The sequence below is a fragment of the Lates calcarifer genome, linkage group LG1, assembly GCF_001640805.2.
Source record: "Lates calcarifer isolate ASB-BC8 linkage group LG1, TLL_Latcal_v3, whole genome shotgun sequence".
NCBI classification, from domain to species: domain Eukaryota; kingdom Metazoa; phylum Chordata; class Actinopteri; family Centropomidae; genus Lates; species Lates calcarifer.
This window is the reverse complement of record NC_066833.1, coordinates 20,792,870-20,814,631: the sequence shown is the minus strand read 5'-3', so window position 1 is coordinate 20,814,631 and position 21,762 is coordinate 20,792,870. Positions and strand designations below refer to the sequence as shown.

The 21,762-nt window shown below is 41.9% G+C and overlaps 1 non-coding gene across 1 annotated transcript in view; it reads right to left on the bottom strand.

Moving 5' to 3' along the window:
- The window catches only part of LOC108900992 (SRY-box transcription factor 1a), a 36,700-nt gene extending 36,064 nt beyond the window's left edge, over window positions 1–636 (bottom strand). The window contains exon 1 of the transcript XR_007813656.1: window positions 454–636. This is a non-coding gene — a transcript (SRY-box transcription factor 1a). The remainder of the gene's footprint in view (window positions 1–453) is intronic.
- Window positions 637–21,762: the final 21,126 nt, after the last annotated feature.

Below are 21,762 nucleotides of genomic sequence, written 5' to 3'. Positions count from 1 at the left end.
CGGGGCCTGCTCATTTTACCCTGCCAGTACTGTAGCATAAGAACTCAAGCATCTCTATCACAGCGTCTAAAATACGCATGGGGCAACTACTCTTAAATGGTAGTTGAGCTGTAAGTAATTATAGTACTCTGGGAGCCAAGTCATTTGCTCCATGATGTCCTTGATGTCATTCATTCACCAAAATAACAACAATACAGTAACAACAGTTTCACATACACTCCTGTGAAAAAGAAAGTACACCTTTGAATTCTATGGTTTTACATATCAGACATAAAAAAAAATCATCTGGTCCTTAGCAGGTCTTAAAATTAGGTAAATACAACCTCAGATGAACAACAGCACATGACACATTACACTGTGTCATTGTTTATATAACAAAAACTAGGTCAAAATGCAGAAGCAGTGTGTGCAAAAACTAAGTACACCACATGATTCAATAGCTTGTAGACCCACCTTTAGCAGCAATAACTTGAAGTAATCCTTTTCTGTATGACTTCATCTGTCTCTCACATCATTGTGGAGGAATTTCGGCCCACTCTTCTTTACAGCATTACTTCAGTTCATTGAGATTTGCGGGCATTCATCTATACACAGCTCTCTTAAGGTCCAACCGTAGCATTTCATTCTGATTGAGGTCTGGACTTTGACTGGGCTATTGCAACACCTTGATTTTTTTCTTTTTCAGCCATTCTGATGTAGATTTGCTGGTGTGCTTGTGATCTTTGTCCTGTTGCATGACCCAGTTTCAGCCAAGCTTTAGCTGTCGGACAGATGGCCTCACATTTGACTCTAGAATACTTTGGTATACAGAGGAGTTCATGGTCCACTCAATGACTGCAAGGTGCCCAGGTCCTGTGGCTGCAAAACAAGCTCAAATCATCGCCCCTCCACCACTGTGCTTGACAGTTGGTATGAGGTGTTTGTGCTGATATGCTGAGTTTGGTCATCACCAATGCGGCACCCTGCATTATGGTCAAACATCTCCACTTTGGTCTCGTCTGTTCAAATGTTCAGAGACAACTTTGCAAACATAAGCCGTGCTGCCATGTTCTTTTTATAGAGGAGAGGATTTCTCCTGACAACCCTTCCCAACAAGCCATACTTGTTCTGTGTTTTTCTAATTGTACTATCATGAACTTTAACATTTAACATTCTAACTGAGTCCTGTAGAGTCTGAGATGCAGCTCTTGGGTTTTTTGCAATTTCTTTGAGCATTGCACAGTCTGGCCTTGGGGTGAATTTTCTGGGACGTCTACTCCTGGGAAGATTGGCAACTGTCTTGAATATTTTCCACCTGTGAATAATCTCTCTCACTGTAGAATGATGGGCATCATATTGTTTGGAAATGGCCTTATAACCCTTCCCAGACTGATGGGCAGGAACAATTGCTTCTCTAAGATCATTGCTGATGTCTTTCCTCCTTGGCATTGTGTTAACACACAGCTGAATGCTCCAGACCAGCAAACTGCCAGAACATCTGCTTTTATAGAGGTGGTCACATTTGTTGATGATCAATTAATCAAGGGCATTTGATCAGCAGCACCTGGCTGCTACTTATCTCCTTAATTCCTATAGAAGCAGTAAGGGTGTGCCTAATTTTTTCACACACTGCTTCTGCATTAGGGTTTTTGTTAGATAAATAATGACATGGAGTAATATGTCATGTGATGTTTTTCACCCAAGGTTGTATTTACCTAATTTTAAGACCTGCCAAGGACTGACAGATTAATTTTTAAGTCCTGATATGTAAAACCATAAAATAAATGTATTTTTCACAACACTATACAAACATACAGTTCATTGACTCATGCCTCTATGTTACATTTCAAAATTAAGTTTAAATAAGATTAATGGATGATTTGAAGTTCAAAAATGAGCACAAAATTCTCAGTTATGATGCACTGTGACAGTCAGGGCCAGCTCTGACCATAATGTGGATCAAACACAACGGTAGCTAGTTAGCCTAGCTTTCTAGCTTCTACTTTCCTAGGTTACTACAATTCAGAATGGGTCCATAGAAATGTTTAATGTTGTAAAGGGATGGACATTTGACAACACTAATGATACATGACCAATACTATGCGAGTTTGTTGATAAGAGATTATATTTATCATTCATAGGCTACAGGGCCACAACAGTCAGTAGTACGCCATATTAGTTGAGAGCATGTACCTGTAGCAACACTGGCCATCAAATGTCCCATCGAAAGGCCTGAAACTTCTACACCTTTTCTGCATCTTTGTTGAAACTGATTCAATTTCAACTGGAAAATTATGCACAGTATCTGCAGAATTCTTATTTATAGATTTATAGATCTTATTTCCTTTGACACATAGTACTGACAATGTTATCATTAAATAAGCTACCATTCATTTTGCAATCATCATTTTCTCACAAACTGCCAGCACAAAATAAATCACTTGGGAATCCCTGGGTTGTGGAGAAAACCAAAGGACAAAGACATTTTTTAAGCTCAAGAGAAATCAGAGGTGAGTGCAAATGGGGTGGAGAGCTGAGATGAGCCATTAAAAGAGAAAGGAGAGCATACAGACATCGGTAAGGAAGAGGTAAGGGAAGGAATTAAGGCAGTGAAGGGTTAAAACATTTCACCTATTATGCTCCCACTCTTTCGCACACTCTGAGAAATTAATAGGAGGAATTAGCAAAGCAATTACCACTTTTAATTGGACTAATTCTTCTCACCCTGTCACAGCTGCATCCAGGGGTACACTTTTACACCTCCTCTTGTACATGTCTTTTTCAACCTTTCACAAACGCTATTATTAATTTCACAAATTTCCGTGGACCACTTTTAGCCTTTGACACGTGAACCGTCGAGGGTGAACTCTGTATTCCGTCACTGCTTCATCTCTTATTGTTATGAGACTAAGAATTTTTTTGCAACTAACAAATGAGCTTTAATGTTTTATATAAAATCTTTTGGACAAGCAAATCCATCAGTCAAATCCTTGCCACCGCTTACTTTTAACCTTTTAAATTTGCTTGTGCCAGGTAAACATCACAGGGGTAACTTATTCATCTATTTTAGATAGAACTAAAGAGGAATGCAATTATTGTGTATATATATATATATATATATATATATTTGCTGTACACATCATTACGGAGACCATTTATAGGGCGACCGATGGGGGGCAGACAAGGACAACAATCAGACTTCAATGTAGGGGTGAGCGATATAGCCTTAAAATAATATCTATATGGTGAAAATATTCAAGTCAAAATTTTTAAAAACTTGAAAACAGTGGATAAACTCTGGTCCTCATGCACTTCTGAGTTTCATCATACTCATGTCTGTGGTTTTGCTTCAGGTGGTGAGACAAACTGATTGTGTTGCCACCTTTAGCTATAACCGGTGCTCTTCAGCAAACACAGGACATCAGTATGGGGCTGCAGGCTGTAGGCTGAGCTGCTGCTAACGTTAGCTCAGTTTGTTTTTGTATCAGGATTCTCTCAGTGTCAATCTAATTGTCTCTCCTCATCTCCAAAACAATAGGCCAAATAATTAAAAATCTGTAAAAACACTTTGTCTGACTACTTAAGATCCAGATGTCCAATGACAAAAATCCCTCATCCGGTTTAAGATTGTAGATATGTTATAAAAATTTGATGGTGATATAATTTGAAACAGTGAGTTAGCAGTCAGCTAGCATAGCATGGTACCAATATTATCATGAATGCTATATGGCACAGCCGTACTGCATTGTACTTTGTTGGAATGGTGGTCACACCAAGATCAGCCAAGACAGAAAGGATATTTAAGGATGACCTGATGGCCATGAGCAGCAGGTCCCCAGTTTGACTCACAACTGGCTGGACCCTTCCCCCATCATTCCCCCATTCTCTCCCCCACGTTTCCTGTCTGCCTCTTCACTATCAGCAAAAAAAAAAAAAAAAAAAAAGGCTTAAAAAAGACATTTTTCAGTGACACACATCTAGTGAAGCCATTTCCACTGTAAAGCTTCTGCTAACCATTACACCCTATCACAATGAATGAAATAATGCAAATATGTCAATCACATATAATAGGCGGTGGACCTTCCTACCGTTGCTCGCATCACAGGGTAAATGGGAGAATAAAAACAGTTACTGTGGGCGAATATAACTAAAACACAATATGGCCTGATCATTTATGATATTTTCATGTGTTGAATTACAAACCATCAAATCAAAACCTACATTCCTGGACTCCTATTAAGCCCTTCTGTCAGGTATCGAAGACACCTGAACACTTGTTAACACAAACTGTGACATGTGACAGAGACCCAAGATATTTGAGAAAGGGTGAGACAAAATGCCAATGAGTTCATAGTTTAATCTGACAAAACAATTGACCACAGGAGAGAAGGGAACACCCTGACCTCTGCAGTGTCAGGAGAGACTCGCTCGCTGTTGCTCAACACTACTGTCCTAGTGATTCATTGATTAGATTGATCCCTGAGCGTTTCACTTGAGATGGAATCAGACTGTATTTTTCACACTGGAAGGAGAGACGGGAGCATCTGTTGCCCCTGATAGCTTTGACTTATTTGACTTTTCCTGACACAGAAAAATGGGTGCCTGCTTTGATGCGTCTCAGTAACATTAGCCACAATACGTTAACCCTGGCCCACAGTAGTGATTCCCACTGGGGCCACTCAGAAAATGTCCTGCCCTGATGGGCTGATGGGAATCAGAGGAAATCAATAAGCAATGATAGACTTCTGCTGTCCACTCAGCTAATCCTGTTAGTGATAGCTGTGGATTTAATCGAATGGTTGCACACACTACAGACACTCAGACACTGAGAGAAGTGTGTATGCACACATAGACACACACACATACACCTCCAAGTACACTTAACCCCATAACATTCTCATGGATAAGATCTGCAGATCTTCCTCAGACTCCCTCCGCTGTCATTTTGTTGAAACAAGCAGCAATTTGAGAGACAATTCATTCAGCGGTTAGAGGAGAATCAGTCAATTTAATAAATCCTTTGCTCATAGTCCAAGTTGGACCAGATTGCGGGAACATTTTCATTGGAGCTGAAGATGTGGAATAAAGACACATTTTGTCCCTATGATCATTCGATAAAGAATCTCTTTTTTGATATGGAGATCAGTACAATGCATGGCAGTGTATGGGAAGCTGAGCAGAAATGGACTTCCTTTGACAAAGATGATCTCTCCACATGCTGTATACATATCAAAGTGACATAAACCCTGATAACTACTCTACATGAGCCACACATATGTTGCAAAGTATTTCTGGGTTAATACTTTAACCCACCCTCCTATGAGTGAATAGACATTATAAAAGCAGGCCCCAGTGGCACATGTTTAAAGGTACATTAAGAGAGCACATCAATTGTAGATGACATAATCCCCAGCCCTCTTTTCAGTCGCTCTCTCACTTCCTTAATCTCTCCGTTCTTTAACCCTCATCTTCTAAGAGGCTGAAAGCTCCCTTCATCTTCTCCTCAAGCTAGTAGAGAAACCTGCAAGCTGCCTGGGGAGGGAGGAGAAGAAGAGGTATTACTGAAGCCTGATTAAATTAACACTGTGATGCAGATTTCTTGCCTTTTCCTCTCTCTTTGCGCCTTATCCAACTGTGTGGCATCTTTGAAAATTAGATGAACTTGTTACATGAGGGTTTGCACATGTATAATATGTGCGCTCCTGTGTGTGTATATGTGCATCTGCTTTTAATTAATTACTCTTGTCTGTGTCACTTAGCAGGATCCATGACTTGGGATTCTGATTTGCATAGGTGTCTTTGAGAAATATATAAATATGAGATAATGCAAGTTAATAAAAGACTGTGTGAGTGTTCTCCTCTCCACCTCATCCACCCCCTCTAACCCTCTGTAACCTCTAGCCTCGCCCGGCGCTCCTCGAGGCAGAGAGCGGAACCATCCCCTGTAGAAGTACTTTAATTACAAGGTTCCTACATCCAAATAACAAGAGGTTTACATAACTCCCGCATGAGCTTTGCATTATTCAGGAACTATTCTTGCTATCCCTATCTCCCCCCTCTAATACAAATGGTTTTCAACAATGTGTGAGCTCCCACAGTGCACATCCTATAAGTGAAAATTAAGAAAAGTTCACTTTGTCTAACCTTACGTCCAATTTACCTCCTTACATGCAAACTGAATTCCAGCTGAGACACTGATTAAATTAAATCTATCTGAAGCTAATTAATCATTTTCATTGTGCCTAATATTGTCATAAGAAAGGTGCTTAGTTGACACTAAATCATAGAATATGGCACCTCTCGTCTAGTGTGATCAGTACAATATGCCAACAGTAGCAAGAAACACAATCCAGCTCTACGAAGAGTATTAATTACCTTCAACAGACATTGACCAAGCCAATATATGACAGTGATGGTATAAATGGAACTAGCTTGAAATATAGTCACTTAACACCAAATTCAGGTTAGGAGTCTTGGTCAAAAACCTACCAAAAGTAGTGACAATTTACTGATGAGGAATGTACCATCAGTACTGTACAGACATTTAACAAACTGAATATACTTCCCACCTCACCATCCAAATCTGTCTTCCCCTCGCAGAATTTGCATCATCTCCTTATATCACATTTGATTCTAATTTATCCAAAAAAAGCAACATATGGAAATTGTGCAATTTTATTACTTCTGGCCATTCAGTGTCTGAACCAATGCCATTGTCCTCCTTCTTCTTCATTGACCCCATCCTGCCTCCGCCCATCTGCTTCAACAAGGTGATGTTTATCTCCAGCAGGAGGAAATTAAAGCCTTGCTTCATGAGCAGCAGATATGCAAATCTTATACAGTGCAAATAGATTGCAGAGCTCACACAGTGGATGGTGTGTATTGGGCTGCCCATTGAGCCCCACTGATTTGAAATCCAAATCAAGACGTGGAATTACAAGACACATATGTGGCTTCCTAAAAAAAAAAAAAAAAAAAAAATCAGGTACTTTCAGATATTAAGGAAAATAAATAAAGAGGAGAGAATGAAGAATTAATGGTGGATAAAAAATTTAAAAACTGATTATTTATTCAGCTGGTCCATCAGGGTAGATATGGTTTAATAACTCTTGTTCGACTACAGGTGAATGCTTATCTGAAACTCTGACACACACAGCATGGAAATAAGTTCTTCTGATATCACCATTATACGGGATATGTATTTTCTTGAACTCACAAAATTGGAAAGTAATAGTGGCCATGCAAAATGCCTTGCAGTTGTGGAGTATGTAATTTTGATATGCATTAGTGTTATTGTCAGGCGGGGTGTACGGGCTGTTTCCTTGTGTGATTGCAGGTCTGGCTTGTATTGTGGGAGGGAAGCAGACAGGAGAAGATAGTATTAAACCTGTCCTTGCCATTCCAATCGGTCTGCGTGTTTCTCTTTATCATTCTGCAGTTTCTATCCACTTACGCTATAATTAAGTTTCCTGACCCCTGCCTTGCAGCCTTAACTAGGCATTGGGAAATATACAGCCACTGCAGATCTCTTAGCCTGATGTGCTCTCTCTCTCTCTCTCGTTCTCTCTCTCTCTCTCCCCTCCCGCCTCCCTCTCTTGTCTCCTTCCCCGTCTCTGAAAATCTCTCTCTCCCACTGTCTCTTTCGTTCTCCAAGTCTCCATGGCACTGTAATGGAATAAGAATTATTAATCGAGTAATTGTGTGGAACACATTAGTTTGCATTGAATTTCTCTCTCTCATTTTCGATGCTTGATTATCAGGCTATTGGGCAGACTCTACCCCCTCCCTTCACCTCTCTAGCACCCCCGCGCCCCCCACCCCTCCAAAAACATGTAACACATGCCTACAAACACACACACACACACACACACACACACACACACACACACACACATCCAAGGGCTGCATCACTCTTCTCTAAATGGCATAATCTCTCCCTTTTTCTTGTGTGCATGCAAGTACACACACATACAAACTCACACTCACACCCACAATGGGTTGAAGTGTGTTTGCATCACACCTCATGCCTAATGTGTGTGTGTGTGTGTGTGTGTGTGTGTGTGTGTGTGTGTGTGTGTGTGTGGGAAAGGAGCTGATAGGAGGATTTTTGTAATGTCCCTTTAACCTCCAACCTCTCTTTAAAAAAAACAAAAAAAAAAACGCCATGCACTCAGAAAATAACCTCTAGCATATGTACAAACATAAATTACAAAAATAGAAAAAAAGCCTAAAACCCTTAACATCAGAGACAGGCATGCTGGCACTGACATTCATCATAAAAAACCCCTCTTCAATCATAATTAGTCTAATTAATTTAAATCAGTGTTGGATGCCTATCTAAATACAGTGACAACACAAAATGAACATCCTCCCTGCAGCACATAGCCTCAGCCTATACGTTCCCATAGTGAAACACACCCTCGTAGGATTAGAGCAGAAGAATAGGGGGATTATTATTTCATGACCTTTCAATCCGCTGCCTGTCAGGTTGAACTAAAGCTATATATGCTGCTGGAGGACTAATCTCCTTCTCCCTTTGTGTCCGCAAGGGATGTGTCATTTCTTTATCCCCGTCTATCCAGATTTACTCCATAAAATAAACTTCCTAGCCTGATCTGATAAGAAGCCATCTCCTTACCGGGATAAGGCTGTGGTGCCTCGCCTCTCTGCTTCCCTGTAGCCGTATTTTTGGGTGTCAGATAACTCAGACGGGGATGGGAACAGTCAGGAAATGCCACTTTGTCTGTCTGGGAGCAGGTGACAACAAAACGACAGTGACTCTGATTAGAAAACACCCTCCTTCTCTCCCCCACCGCCACCACTACTCTCTCTTTCTTCCTCTCTTTCTAAAACCACCAAAAATCACATATTATCAACACTTGCCAGGTAGCGCGCAAGACACAAATAAATTGATATTTGCAGGCACACATTTAGACACGTCAAAGTCGCCGCATCACAGACATGCACTTATGTTGCTTTTGTTATCGTCCCATCTTAATTACTGGTAAGTCATCACTGCTCCAGCTGTCAGTCTGAGCCATGATCTGCTGATCCGACCTCTGCTGTCAGCCCGTCCTGTCTCCCCATTTCCCCAACCTCACAGCCTGTGTTATTTTCTTTTTTAATTATTTAATAGACCTGAGTCGTATTTTAGCTACCTCCTTCAAGCCACCACAGACTGCAAGGCTCTAGCAGTTGAGCTGGGATTTGATGGACACACATATTTCAGGCATTTTTGTGAAGCATACTCTCCCCTGTTGCCTAAAGGTCACAGCCTACAGGTGGCAGAGATGAGCATGATGGATTGAAGCAGAGGTTTGCAGCAGCCTATGTTGTCAGCAGCTACTGGAAGCACTGCTGTAGAAACATTTCAGTGAAAAATAAAATTTAAGCTTGGCCCCGAAAAAATTAATGTATGGAAGTCAAAACTACCATATAAGTGATTGGCGCTGCAGGAACTGAGGCATTAAACAATTTGTGATGTAAAAAAAAACAGTTTTATTCCAAATTATGACCATAGGGGTGACCATGCCTAATCACACTACACAGAGTCATTGTTATTCCACTCTCCACAGACTGGGCTATTTACAGTAAAAATGCTCTTGAAAACATAAACACGTGGCCCAAAAATAAAATAAAATAAAATAAAAAATCATGTCATGCTGTGCAACAATCAGCAGCAGGGTCGATTTTCAGTAATTAAATATTAGTACACTGGGGAAGAGGTTTGGGGCTGAAGCAAAAATGAATGTTTTCACTGGTTATTTTTTTTAAATGGTGAAACTGTAAAAGGATAATGGTGAGGACTGTATTAGACCTGATCAATTCAAGTCACCATTAAATTCCTTTAATACTCGTATAGTAGCTTTGGTGTCTAGATTTTTTTTGTATTATGATATTCAAGCATACAGTTTATTTTTCGGTGTGATTTATTTTGATTAAAAATCTGCGTTCCTTCAGTTTGTTTCTTCAGTAAGAGAAACTGTGGAAAGAGCCACTCAAAGTGACCAATTTACCCCAAGTGGAAGTGTTGCAATTCATTGAGTCATACAGGCGTTGAATTGTCCCCCTGCTCCGGACCTCTCGCGCTGCGGCCGGACCTTAATGCACCTATTCATCTGCTCCTTTTGATTTCACTGCTACTGTTCCTCCTTCGTTTGTTCCTCACCTCCAAACTCTGCGCCGTATTATTGCTCTGATTGGCACGGCGCAACATTTCTGCTTGTCTGCAAAACAGGATCTCCACACAGGCACTAACGCCATCAGTTTTTCTTTCTCCTTCTCAACACGATACAAGTGAAAGGCAGGTGCATTTTCGGAAAGCAGAGGCTATTTACGCGTGTACTGTACTATCACCAAATTGCTTAAAATTTTAAGCGAACGCGAAGGAACTGGGGGGGAAAAAAAGCTAGGCTGTCGTAAAAGAAACAAAAATGTCTCTTTTAAAATGTCAGAGTTATGGAGATAAGAATCTGAGGATGCAGGGAGGACTTTGGTGAGAAGTGACTAATTACCCTGTGGACCGTCCTGATAGTGGAGAATAATTAGATTTACACAAAAGACCCTAAACCAGCATCTGAATAACAAGAGCAACATTTTCAATAGAAAATTTAATTTGATTTTGATGCGAGTTCCCTCCGTGCACTCGAAAGGGAAAGTGAGAGAAAGCATTATAACGACAAAACAAAAAAAAAAAAAAAAAAAAAAAAAGAGGAAAAAAGAAAGAAAAGAAAAAACGTCTTCATGGGACGGTTGCATGCCTTATTTGGTAGAGAAAAGCTGACAAAACCCACGGTAATCAAGAAGTGTACGGCCTGCACTATTTTATATATACTCACAATTAGAGAGCGATTAGATAGCAAAACATTGAGTAAACATGGATTACATCAAACAACCTGTCTTTATATAAAAGCAGGAGCTTAAAGTTTTCATATAATTTCTCCTAATTTTATAAGACAATTGGTTTGAAATATTTAAAAAAAAATGGTCAGAAGAGTCAAAAAAATTAATGGAGGTGAAGTTATTTCTGAAATGAAAAATAAACCATGCACAAATCCAAATGTAAAGGATTTCAGTGATCTGAAGGCCACAATGAACTGTCTATAACAGATTAAATGTAAAGGTTTAAACCCACCTAAAAGGGGAAAAGAATCTTAATTGTTGAACTGTGTTAGGAACAGCAGTTGCATTATGAAATTTACATCAGCCCCCTGTGGACAATTTGTATTCTAGATAGTGAGGTACAAATAAAACAAAAACAGTGAAATTGATGACTATATTACACAAGAAAATTATTCTTCCATCACTGTGTAAAATATCCACTTTTATTATAGCCTATATAGACGGGCATACGCTAACTATGTAGGCCATACTACATGCAAATGGTGTAAGAGTGCTTTAGAAGATTAGAAGATAGACACCCGGCCCACAGTGGGCTGAGAGGAGTGGGCTCTCCTCCAAGACTGTGTCCTATCTCCTCAGGACTGAAAAAAGCATCCTAATCCTTTACCTTTCATAGTGATCTAAAGCCGATTTAAAACTGTCACTACCCTAGTTTGTGTTTATTTCATGTTCATCTGCAGCTCAAGGCAATACTCTGCACACCCACTTATGACATGAGCAAAAAGATGTGTGTGTGTGTGTGTGTGTGTGTGAGAGAGAGAGAGAGAGAGAGAGAGAGAGAGAGAGAGAGACTACATTAGAAAGAGAGGGAGAGAGGGGTGCATGCAGCTCACTGACCGGCAGATGAAGGAATACCCAGTGTGTGTGTGTGTGTGTGTGTGTGTGTGTGTGTGAGATCTGGTTGTATTAACTGTTATGTTTCCCTTTTGTGTGTTCAGACCTTGTACTTTGAGTCTCAGACATCCACCTCTTATTTCATATGTCATCTAACAAAACCAAGTAACTCAACTTGAATTCACTTCCAAAAATACACACTCCCACACAAACAGATAGTCCACAAGACAGATGAGTAAACACACAATCTCCCTGTCTCACTCTCTCTTTCTCTCTCACACACATGCACACACACAGGCTTACACACAATAACACAAATCATTGACCGCTGAGCCGGCAGGCCCACAGGCAGACCACCTTCCTCTCCTCTCCCTCCTGCTCCTCAAGGCCTTACTGTATTATTCTATAAGCAGCAAGAGTTCAGCATTGACAGAGCTAATCACTGAAGAGGCAAGTCCTCTCTCTCTCTCTCTCTCTCTCACACACACACACGGAATGATTGACACACAATGGCAGTGAATCTATGCAGTGCCCCCCTGTCTTGCTTTTTGCTTTCTCTCTCCAAGCTGAAAAGACATGGGGGGAGGTTTGTGTGTGCGAGCATGTGTGTGTGTGTTGGTGGTGGTGGTGGTGGTGGGTTTGCAAGGAGTGATGTCCAACAAACCAAGGCGGAGCCAGACGAGTAGTGAAGACGGCAAAAGATGAGCTTGTGACTAACGCTGTTGCTATCCCTACTCCTAATCCCCTCCGCTCTGTTAGGTGCAGCAACCAATCTGGAGAGAGTCTCAACCCCTCTCATATGAATATGATCCCTGTGCTGGCTGTAGCCCAGTGAACCACTGATCCTGTTATCATCTCACTGGAGAGAAAGAGAGGAAAATGAGGAGAGGGAGAAAGAAAGGGAATAAATGAGGTGTGTTATTTACTGTTTACTCAAGCCTCCTGTGTCATCTGCAAGTGCTTTGACTACCCACAACCCTACCCTCCATGCCTAATTCCTCTATAACTTTGAACCTCAAGGAACCTCTACCAAGTATGTCACTTATATCAGAGGGTGTAGCTCAGGTGATAGAGGCATTGCCCATTAACTGTAAGGTTGGTGTTTCGGTGCCCTCGCTTCTTCTTTACATGAGTAAGACACTGAATATGTGAACACTGAACAAATACCACACGAAATGGCTCAAGGGACTGTATTTCTTAAATGTTTAATGTTGACTTAAATGTTGTAGAACATTGATTTTATACCTCCATAATAGAACAATCTGATCTTCTTACTGATTTCTGGGGGATTTTGAATTTGCCAAACAGGAATTGTGTGGGCAACATTGTCAAGGAACGAGTGAAATCACTGGTAAACAGCAGTTTAATTTTGCATTTTAATTAGTTCATATTTATGTGTTTATGTTGCCTTGTTGCAAAAAAGTTCACTTACATGGAATAGTAAAGCTCTGAATTGAACTGAACCACAAATTGTTGCCATTATGAATGTATGGGTATAAAATTTCCTTTTAGGCTACAGTGTCTGCTAGAACTGGGTGATAATTCAGTTTTCTCATATAGTTCATTTACTCTCAGCAGAATATCATTAACAAATTTCTGCAGTCAGCTGTAATTAAAAACTAACAAAATTTGTTACTGAGGTATTTAGGAGGAATTTGTAACATATTATTAATCTGATGATAATGATTTCAATCATTTTGCCCTGCCCTAGCATGTGCTGGAATTAACATACTGTAATCTTGATTTATTTATTATTGTTTTGACATTGTGAGGCCAGTCATTTTCTGGCCACTATGAGCTGGTTGCCCAAGGTGACAGGAAGTAGTGTGGTTAATTAAAGAGTGGACAGCTCTCCAGCCTACACTCACACACTCCTGGTATTGTCATAAGCACCACTCCTACAACACACTCCCTCAAGAGTCATTTCCCTCTGTTTCTTAGGACATGGAGGGCCGTGCCCTGCCCTCCAGGGCACTGAAGCACACTTTGGTGAGTCTCTTATGGACATGCGGAAGCATGGACGTGCACAAGTCCACAGCCACCATCTCTGCATAGACTCATCCAGATAGCCAGCGGATAACACTTTCAATTCAGCTTGATGTTATCGCTTTCCTTTTCTTAGAGAAATATGAACCTGTCACATGGGGCGCCTTACAGATTTGTTACATAGTTCCATGGTAGATAAATCCAACAAAAGGGCCAAGGCCTTGCTCACTCTGCATTCAGAATTAGAAGGACTGCAGCACTAATCAGTGGTAGAGGATCACATCTGGCCTGACAGCAGCTGCATCACTGTTTAGAGGAGCTGCCAGCGTGAGAAACACACAGGTCGATTCCCTTTTCTCCCTGGACAGAGTGGGTGTTCTTCTAATTCATTTCTTCTTTCTCAGCCCTTTTCTTTGAGCTAGCCAATTAACCTGGGTGCAGTGCACTAATGAGTTCCCTCTGGTGGCTCTGCACTGCTCAATGGAGAAGAAGGAAGAGCAGGGTTAGCTGAAAGGAAAAGCAGAGAGGGGTCAGGGAGGGATAGCATCGGGCTGCGAGGGGGTGCAGAGGGGCAGACATGGCAAAGGCGAAGACGGGCTAAGAGAGTTTGAGAAAAAGGGTGAAGAAGGGTTGACAAAGGGGTGAGGAAAAGGGAGGGGTGAGGACACAGTGGTTCAAGGCAAGGAAATATGGGATGAGTTGATGCAGGAGGAAAGGGGACAGAGCACCATCCAGTTGGCCACTGTGGGCCTATCACCAAGACATTGTCAGCCAGACAATGGGCTTATCAGCCTCCTTTTCACACCAGTCTGATTAACTGGGAGGAATGGGAGGAAGAGGAGGGGAAGGGAAAGGGTACGTCCTTGTACCAGCCCAGTAAATGTCAGAAAAGGGGCCAGGCACCCGAACTAGCCTCATGGATTGAGTATATGTCACTGAGAAAATGGGGACAGTTTTAAACCCACTGTAAAACCAACATCCTCACCAGATGTGTGTTAGCCATGTTATCAATGAGGGAGGTTCTGCTGTAAATCCACAACCTTTGTAAATGTATCTCACCAACCAGATTAGCACGGATATGATAAGCACCTTTAAGCACCATTAGCTAAATCTGTGTGTGTCATCTGTCACAGAAACACCATAAAGCACGGTTAGGTGCGGTATATATCCATGTTGGTAGATGGTTAGTTTAGAAAAGATGGAAATAATGGTAAAAAACAGTACTTCTCAAAAACAAATCAAAAACAAAATTAAACCTTCTTACTTAGATGAATATAGTCCTTGTTTAGTGGTTGTTTATGGACTATTAATTAAGTATGATTTGGCATTATGAATTGGAACAACATAATTTGTTAGTAAGGCTAGCTTACAGCTACTAACACATAGGTCTTGCCTGCCAGCCACACTTTTGTCAAGCTTGGCAAGAGCTGTATAGAACAACAAATGACTGAGAGAGGGTTTCAGTGAAATGGTTTGTGTCATTGTTCAATTAGTCTCCTGGGATATTGATCCCAGCTTGTTTGTTTACTTGCTTACTGCTTCCCATTTGTACAGCCTTGACAGCCATCTGTCACACAGAGAGACAGTGAGAGAAGGGAGGCAGGAGGTGACAGAGAGGGAGGGAAAGTGATTTACAGTGTGAGTTCTGAGGTGAATGGAAAAAACTTTCAATAGGTTGTGATAGAGTAATATAATACAGGGGGAAATAAGGATGGAAGAGAGATCCTTCGTGTTACAGAGCTTGAGATGTTCTTCAAAGTAAAGCTTTTTTTGGAAATACAAATTCCTAATCCAATGAATCCATAAAAGCTTATGTCATTGTTGGTCAATAATGTCAATTCGGTGAGGACTGTTATAAAACTAATACTTGGAGTAACAAGTGGTTGCACTCTCCTTGTTCTTCCTCTTTCTTCTCCATTTCTTTTTTCAGAAGAAAGGATACAGCAATTAGAGGGTAGACCAGGTGGAAGCACACAACTCAAGAGCCTGGCACTAGCTCACCCTCTTCTCCACAGGAAGATGGGAGGGGGAAAATGTGGAGGAGGGTAGAAGAGGGTGGCCATGACTGGAGAGGAGAAAGTGACAGAAGAATACATCTAGGTAAAAACGGGGAGAGGGGGGAGCAGCAGCCGGGCTTGGGAGCATATTGGGTCAAAGAAAATAAAACGTGTCATTTAGCCAAAGAAAGAAGATGAGAGCAACGTGCACGATGTAGGGGGGTAGGCGGGCTGGAGCTGGGATGACTGGGCGAGGTGAAGGGGAGGTGGAGGCGAGGTTAGCTGTTAAATAAGGTGGGGGTCATAAGAGAGGGGGTGGATGCCCACCGTGATACAAATGAGGGTCTGCAAGCAGGGGGGCCACCCACAGTACAACGTGGCCAACAAAGGTGCTTCTGTCTTGGCCTCCCTCCTCCACAGACCTCCTTGAGTGGGCAGGATTCCATTAGCAAGCTGCAGAACCTGGGGTCTATTCATCCGCCCGTCCAGGCCCGACTGAGTGTGTTCACAAGCACACAGACACACACACACATGCACACACACATGCACACATACACAATGACCCACACACGTGCTCGCCGAGTACACATGCATGCACTCATTCACAGTCACTCACTCACACGCATACACAACACCACTAATTAATCCTCAGATTACCCAGCCAATTATTACCACACTTGTACTAATTAGAAATTATTTAAAGCATTTCCCAATTAGGGTTTACATGCTCAGTTGGGCAGGAGTCTGCCGTGATAAACCAACTGGTTTTATAGTGGGGGAAAACGGCAAGCTCATTCATATACACATGCATGTGTGCGCACACAAACGCACACACACACATTTCTGGATCTGACTGTGGTAATCAGGCCGTCTCAACGAGTCCCTCTCTTAGGACGAGGGGGATGAGGACAGACGAGAGGAAGAAAGAGAAAGAAATAAAACAACAAAAGACATGCTCCTTCAGTGCAGCAGCAATACTGTAGGTCGCTCTTGTTAGGGCTAGGGACAGTGATTAGGAGAGGCCACAATAAGACCTGCCAGGAAACACATGCCAATTACGTTACCAGGAGAACCATGGGCCCTCATTGCTATGGGAAACCCACTAGTTTCCACACCAAACGCACCCTCACACACACAAACACACCCTTACACACACACCACACACACACACCACACACACACACACACACACACACACAGCCTCATCCGCTAGCTTTTTCATCCTTTGATTACATTATGACGTGAATAAGGGGACACCAAAAAAAATTTTTAAAAAGTAAAAAGAAGAGATGACTCTACAGTGCGATGGACAAAATGACTGTGGTGAGCCAAAAGAGGAAAAAGCTGAGGCAAAAGGAAGAGCAGCAGTTTATACTGTAGATCAAAAGTTGGATGCCGAGAGGGATAAACTTTTACAATCTCCCTATGAATTAAAAGTGTGTCTTCTGGTCAGCCAAACCTTCACTGAGACAATGATGGAGGAAGAGAAAACAAGAAAGCAAGGAGAGAGAGCAAAACGGAAAAGCAGCAAACAGGCTGTGCTGGGATAACAGGGGCTGGGACTCCAGGGAGAATTATTAGTGGGGAGAATTACAGGCTCATCCATGGGTGACATGTAAGCCTCAGCTACACACTCAAATGTTTACAGCACTGATATTTGCTCAACCACGATGTTATCAGGCTTCGATGTAATACTCAGAGCTTTTGTTCTGACTTGCACGGCAACACTCATCATGTCTACAGATGCAATAACCAAGAAGCAGATAGCAGCAGCACAATGTTTGCCAGCAGTGTTGTCCTGAGAAGCTGTGACATGACCTGGGAAGAACAGAGAGAAAACTCACTCTGGAATATTTGTGCTGATGTGATGATGGCTGAGATGTTGATTAATGTGCACGGTCCCTGTTATTAAATAAACAGGGTGAATACACAAAATATATTGAATAAATTAGAGCGTGAACTGATCTCCTCTGCAACATCCAGCTCATTAGAATGCATGAGGAAACGATGTTCTGATTGCGACAAGAGTCACTCATTAAGCCATGTTTGTCCCCCGCCAAAGCACCACTCCCTGCACGCTACCCCCCTCTGCCCCAAAACACTTACCCCTCATGCCTGCCATACACTCCACACCAAATCCCTCCCTACTGCACACTCTCCTGCTAAAAGCTCCCTGACTTAACATCACCCCTTCCCAATGGATGTCACCAACAAACCACTAGCCCTCTTTTCACCCCGCCCTACACACACATAGCCCTCATTTTCTTCCACCCCCCTCCTCCTCCTCCTCCTCCTTCTCCTCTGCTGGGATCTGTGTCATCATTTTAATTAATTTCTAATCAGGCGAGAGTAAACTAATCAGGGGAGGCGTTAAACAATGACAGCTCTGCCTGCTCAGCCTCACACTGGGGGCCGCCAGGCTGCTCTGCATGCCGAGAGGAACTGCACATTGATAAACAAGTCAGTGTAGACGGGGTTATCAACACCCATCTCCTCTCCCGTACATGTTAATATGGACTGCGGTGCAACGCATATGTGGCCCATTTGCATTAACAGAGATTAAATTTCCACTATTTTACATTTGTAGCCACCGTCTGATCACTTTTATAAGCATTATATGCAAGATAAAACCACATGGATCTATGTGTAAATAAACATATCAGTTCATGGACATATGATGGAAATGCATGTAAATGATCAAAATGGACAAACAAATAACCGAACCCTGTCTGAATGGTACGGTATGTATCTGCTTAGAATGGGTTGCACAAAGACTGCAGTTATCTGTAGGCGGCCAGATCCCACCAAGGCTGAGCCATTGTGAAAAACAGACAGACAGACAGAGAGAGAGAGAGAGAGAAGAGAGAGGAGAGAGAGAGAGAGAGGAGAGAGAGAGAGAGAGAGCACTTTTGCACAATACATTAACTGAGACAATATAACAAGAGAGCATTGATTAACCTCTGTTAGGCTTACCTTGTGCCTAAAATATCTTAAACCAGCATAAGTGATTCATAATTGGCAAATTCTAACTATATGATTGCATGACAATGAAACTGATGACAGATGATAAAAAAATTAGTTAATGACCACTATCACACCAGTTGCCGAAGTGAAATTTTAAAGGTGCATTTTCTTGGGTTAAGTGCATGATTGGCATCAAAGTGAGACTTCAGACATGCTTCAGCCTGAGCTACATGTCTGCGAACTGAGGCCTTCTTTACAACCAGCTCTGACGGGTGCAGTGGAGTTGCAACTCTTACGGTTTGCCTAGGTGTTATGAAGAAAGAGGCTTTTATGTCTCTCTCATCAAAGCTTTGTAACTGGACCTGATTTCTCCTATGACCAGCGCCATGGCAACCGATGACCATCGATTTAAGGACCAAAGACCACTGGCATAGTTACATGACACACAAACAAACTGATGTAGACATGCACTCTGAGACATAGAAACACATACATATACACACACACACAACATGGACACAATCGTTACTTTTAAACTTTGTGTAAAGTCACACAGCAACAAATCCAAGCACAAGAAAAGGACGATGCATTGCTGGAAATGAAGAGGATATTTCAGTAAGAAATAGAGATGGAGTGTGTTTAAAAAGATTTTTTTTAAATCCCCCCCCCATCACCACCTCCTTCCTTGCCCTCTTTGCCAAGTATTAGATTCCCATGCCAACCGCTTCCCTGGGATAGAATAAGGATTGCGGAGGTGGGAAGCTCAAACCCTTCCATAACATGTCAAACAACGCTGGAATCCAAAACGCAAGAGGAAGAGAAAAAGGGTTAGAGGCAGATTTTCTACAGGGAGAAAGAAACTGTCACATCATCAGATTGGTTATTCTAAGTGGAGGGATGTGGGTATGGGGGCGGGGAGGGAGGGGCGGGGTGGCAGAGGCTTGGGCTGGCAGAATCTGGCAGCGATACACGATGGCGGTATTTCCACTAAAATAATCAGCCCCCAGGCAACGGAAGGGGGTGGGGGGTTGTTGTGGAGGGGTTGGAGGGAAGAGACACACAGAGAGGTTAGGGATTGTAGGGGTAGGAGAAGGAGACGGGGTGGGTGAGGAAGGATATAAGGGAGGGAAATAGCAAGATGGAGAGAAAGAAAATCTGGGAAGCTAACCAAGGAAATCCTGCTTCTCAGATATGCAGCTGTGGAATTAAAATTGGTATAAAAACACAAGAACAAAAATATACTTCACACTTCACAAGCCTATTGAACAGTGGGGATGGAGGGGTGGGGGGAGATGTGCCACTCTATGCTGGCACTGATACCTCAGGCACAAGGGGTAAACAGCTATTCTCCTCACTTCACTTTGTCTGGTGCTGTGGTTTCAGGGTGTGAGTGAGTAAGTGGGGGGGGATAAGGGTGGGGGTGGGGTGGGGTGCCTGCAGGGGTCTCATCAGGCTACAGGGCAAGCTCAAGAGAGAAAACAAGAGCCCCTCAGAGACCAAGGAACGCAAAATGCCCAATGAAACAATTTCTACACTTCTGCATCCCCTCAAGCACATCACAACGAAAACAGCGAGGCATTGATTCATGATCAAACGACCGTGATCGTCACTCAAATTCAATAATAACAACCTTCACAATCAAAAGCGCTCTAAATATACTGTACCTCCACTTCAGGCCAGGATTAGGCCTTTCTGTGCACACATCTGTGGTGATGTGCTGCATTACTGAACAAAGCACTATCAGATTCGAAAACAACCATGCAAACACAGATGAACGACAAATCAATTAATTTTAAACATGGTGAAATAAACTGTACAAACAGCACTGTATTTGATTGCTAAAATACGAATGGTTATTATGAAATAATTTTACACAGGAGAGCAAGATTCCCCACTGTGTACAACATACTTACATACCAGGAGGTTCTGTGTGTACATGTACACAACTTTAAAGGACTTGAAAGAAAATTTTAAGTTGCATTTCACTCAGCAAAACCAAGCAACTTCTTTCATGATAGAAAAAGAAAAAACTAATTAATAACTGTGTGCTCTGAGAGCCATGTTATCAAATCCAGCCTACTGGAGTGTGACACCACTAAAATAATACAATCATCAAGCATAATGAGCGAGTTAAGAAGTTCTCTTAATGCATGTATCAGAGTAAATGGTTGCAGCTGAGCATTGTGTTATTTCATCACTGTAGAGACTTGATCTTAATACAAATCTCTATGTAATACAGGCCTATTCATGCAGCCTGCCTTTCCCCTCTGGTTCAATTATCATGTGCTCTTTTGGAGAGATATTCAATTAAAAAAGGCTCCTCCTTTAGTTTTATCAGAAAATAAATTTGGCAATATATAAATAATAATTTCAAAATGCTATGTGCTGGTAGGCGTGTGCATAAGAGTATGGATGTTTACTTAGTAAGAGTAGGAAAAAAGTTGAGAAATTATCCATTTTGGTTAAAAACGCAAATAAAATGATCAGTAAAAGGATAATTTGGATATTTTGCATTTTCAATACTACATTTACCACAACTGATTTTCATAATTAGGATATTCAATTAATAAAAAAAACAACAATTACAAGATGAGAGGGGAATACTGGAAATAGAAGGACAAGCGACCATGAAATCATGAAAAGAAAAGCAAAAGACAGACAGAACAGCAAATCTACCTTATTCAGTGAGCAGTGTTTGTGTTTTTTGTTGGGAGTATTCTCTACTGAATTTGTCGGCTTTCATTTAATTTCTTTGACATTCTCTCTGTCTGACCATCCAAGTCCTCTCCTGAGACAGATGAGTGGAAGCAGAGTTCCAGAGAGAGCTATCAGGATTAGGATAATTAATATCATCTCATTTCACTGTGATCCTCTCCGCAGCCCACTGCACACACAAGGACAGGATGCAGTGAATACTGTAGCGAGAGTATACAGTCGGCTGTCAATCTAGGCTGCAGTCCCCCCCCTCCAACAAAACACACACGCACTATCCAACTCACACACACACAAACACACCCTCCTCAGTGGCTAAATTGCAGTTTGAGAGACGACAGGGGAGAGGCAATGGTGGCAGTGGTGGTGGTGGGGGCTGCCGGGCCCG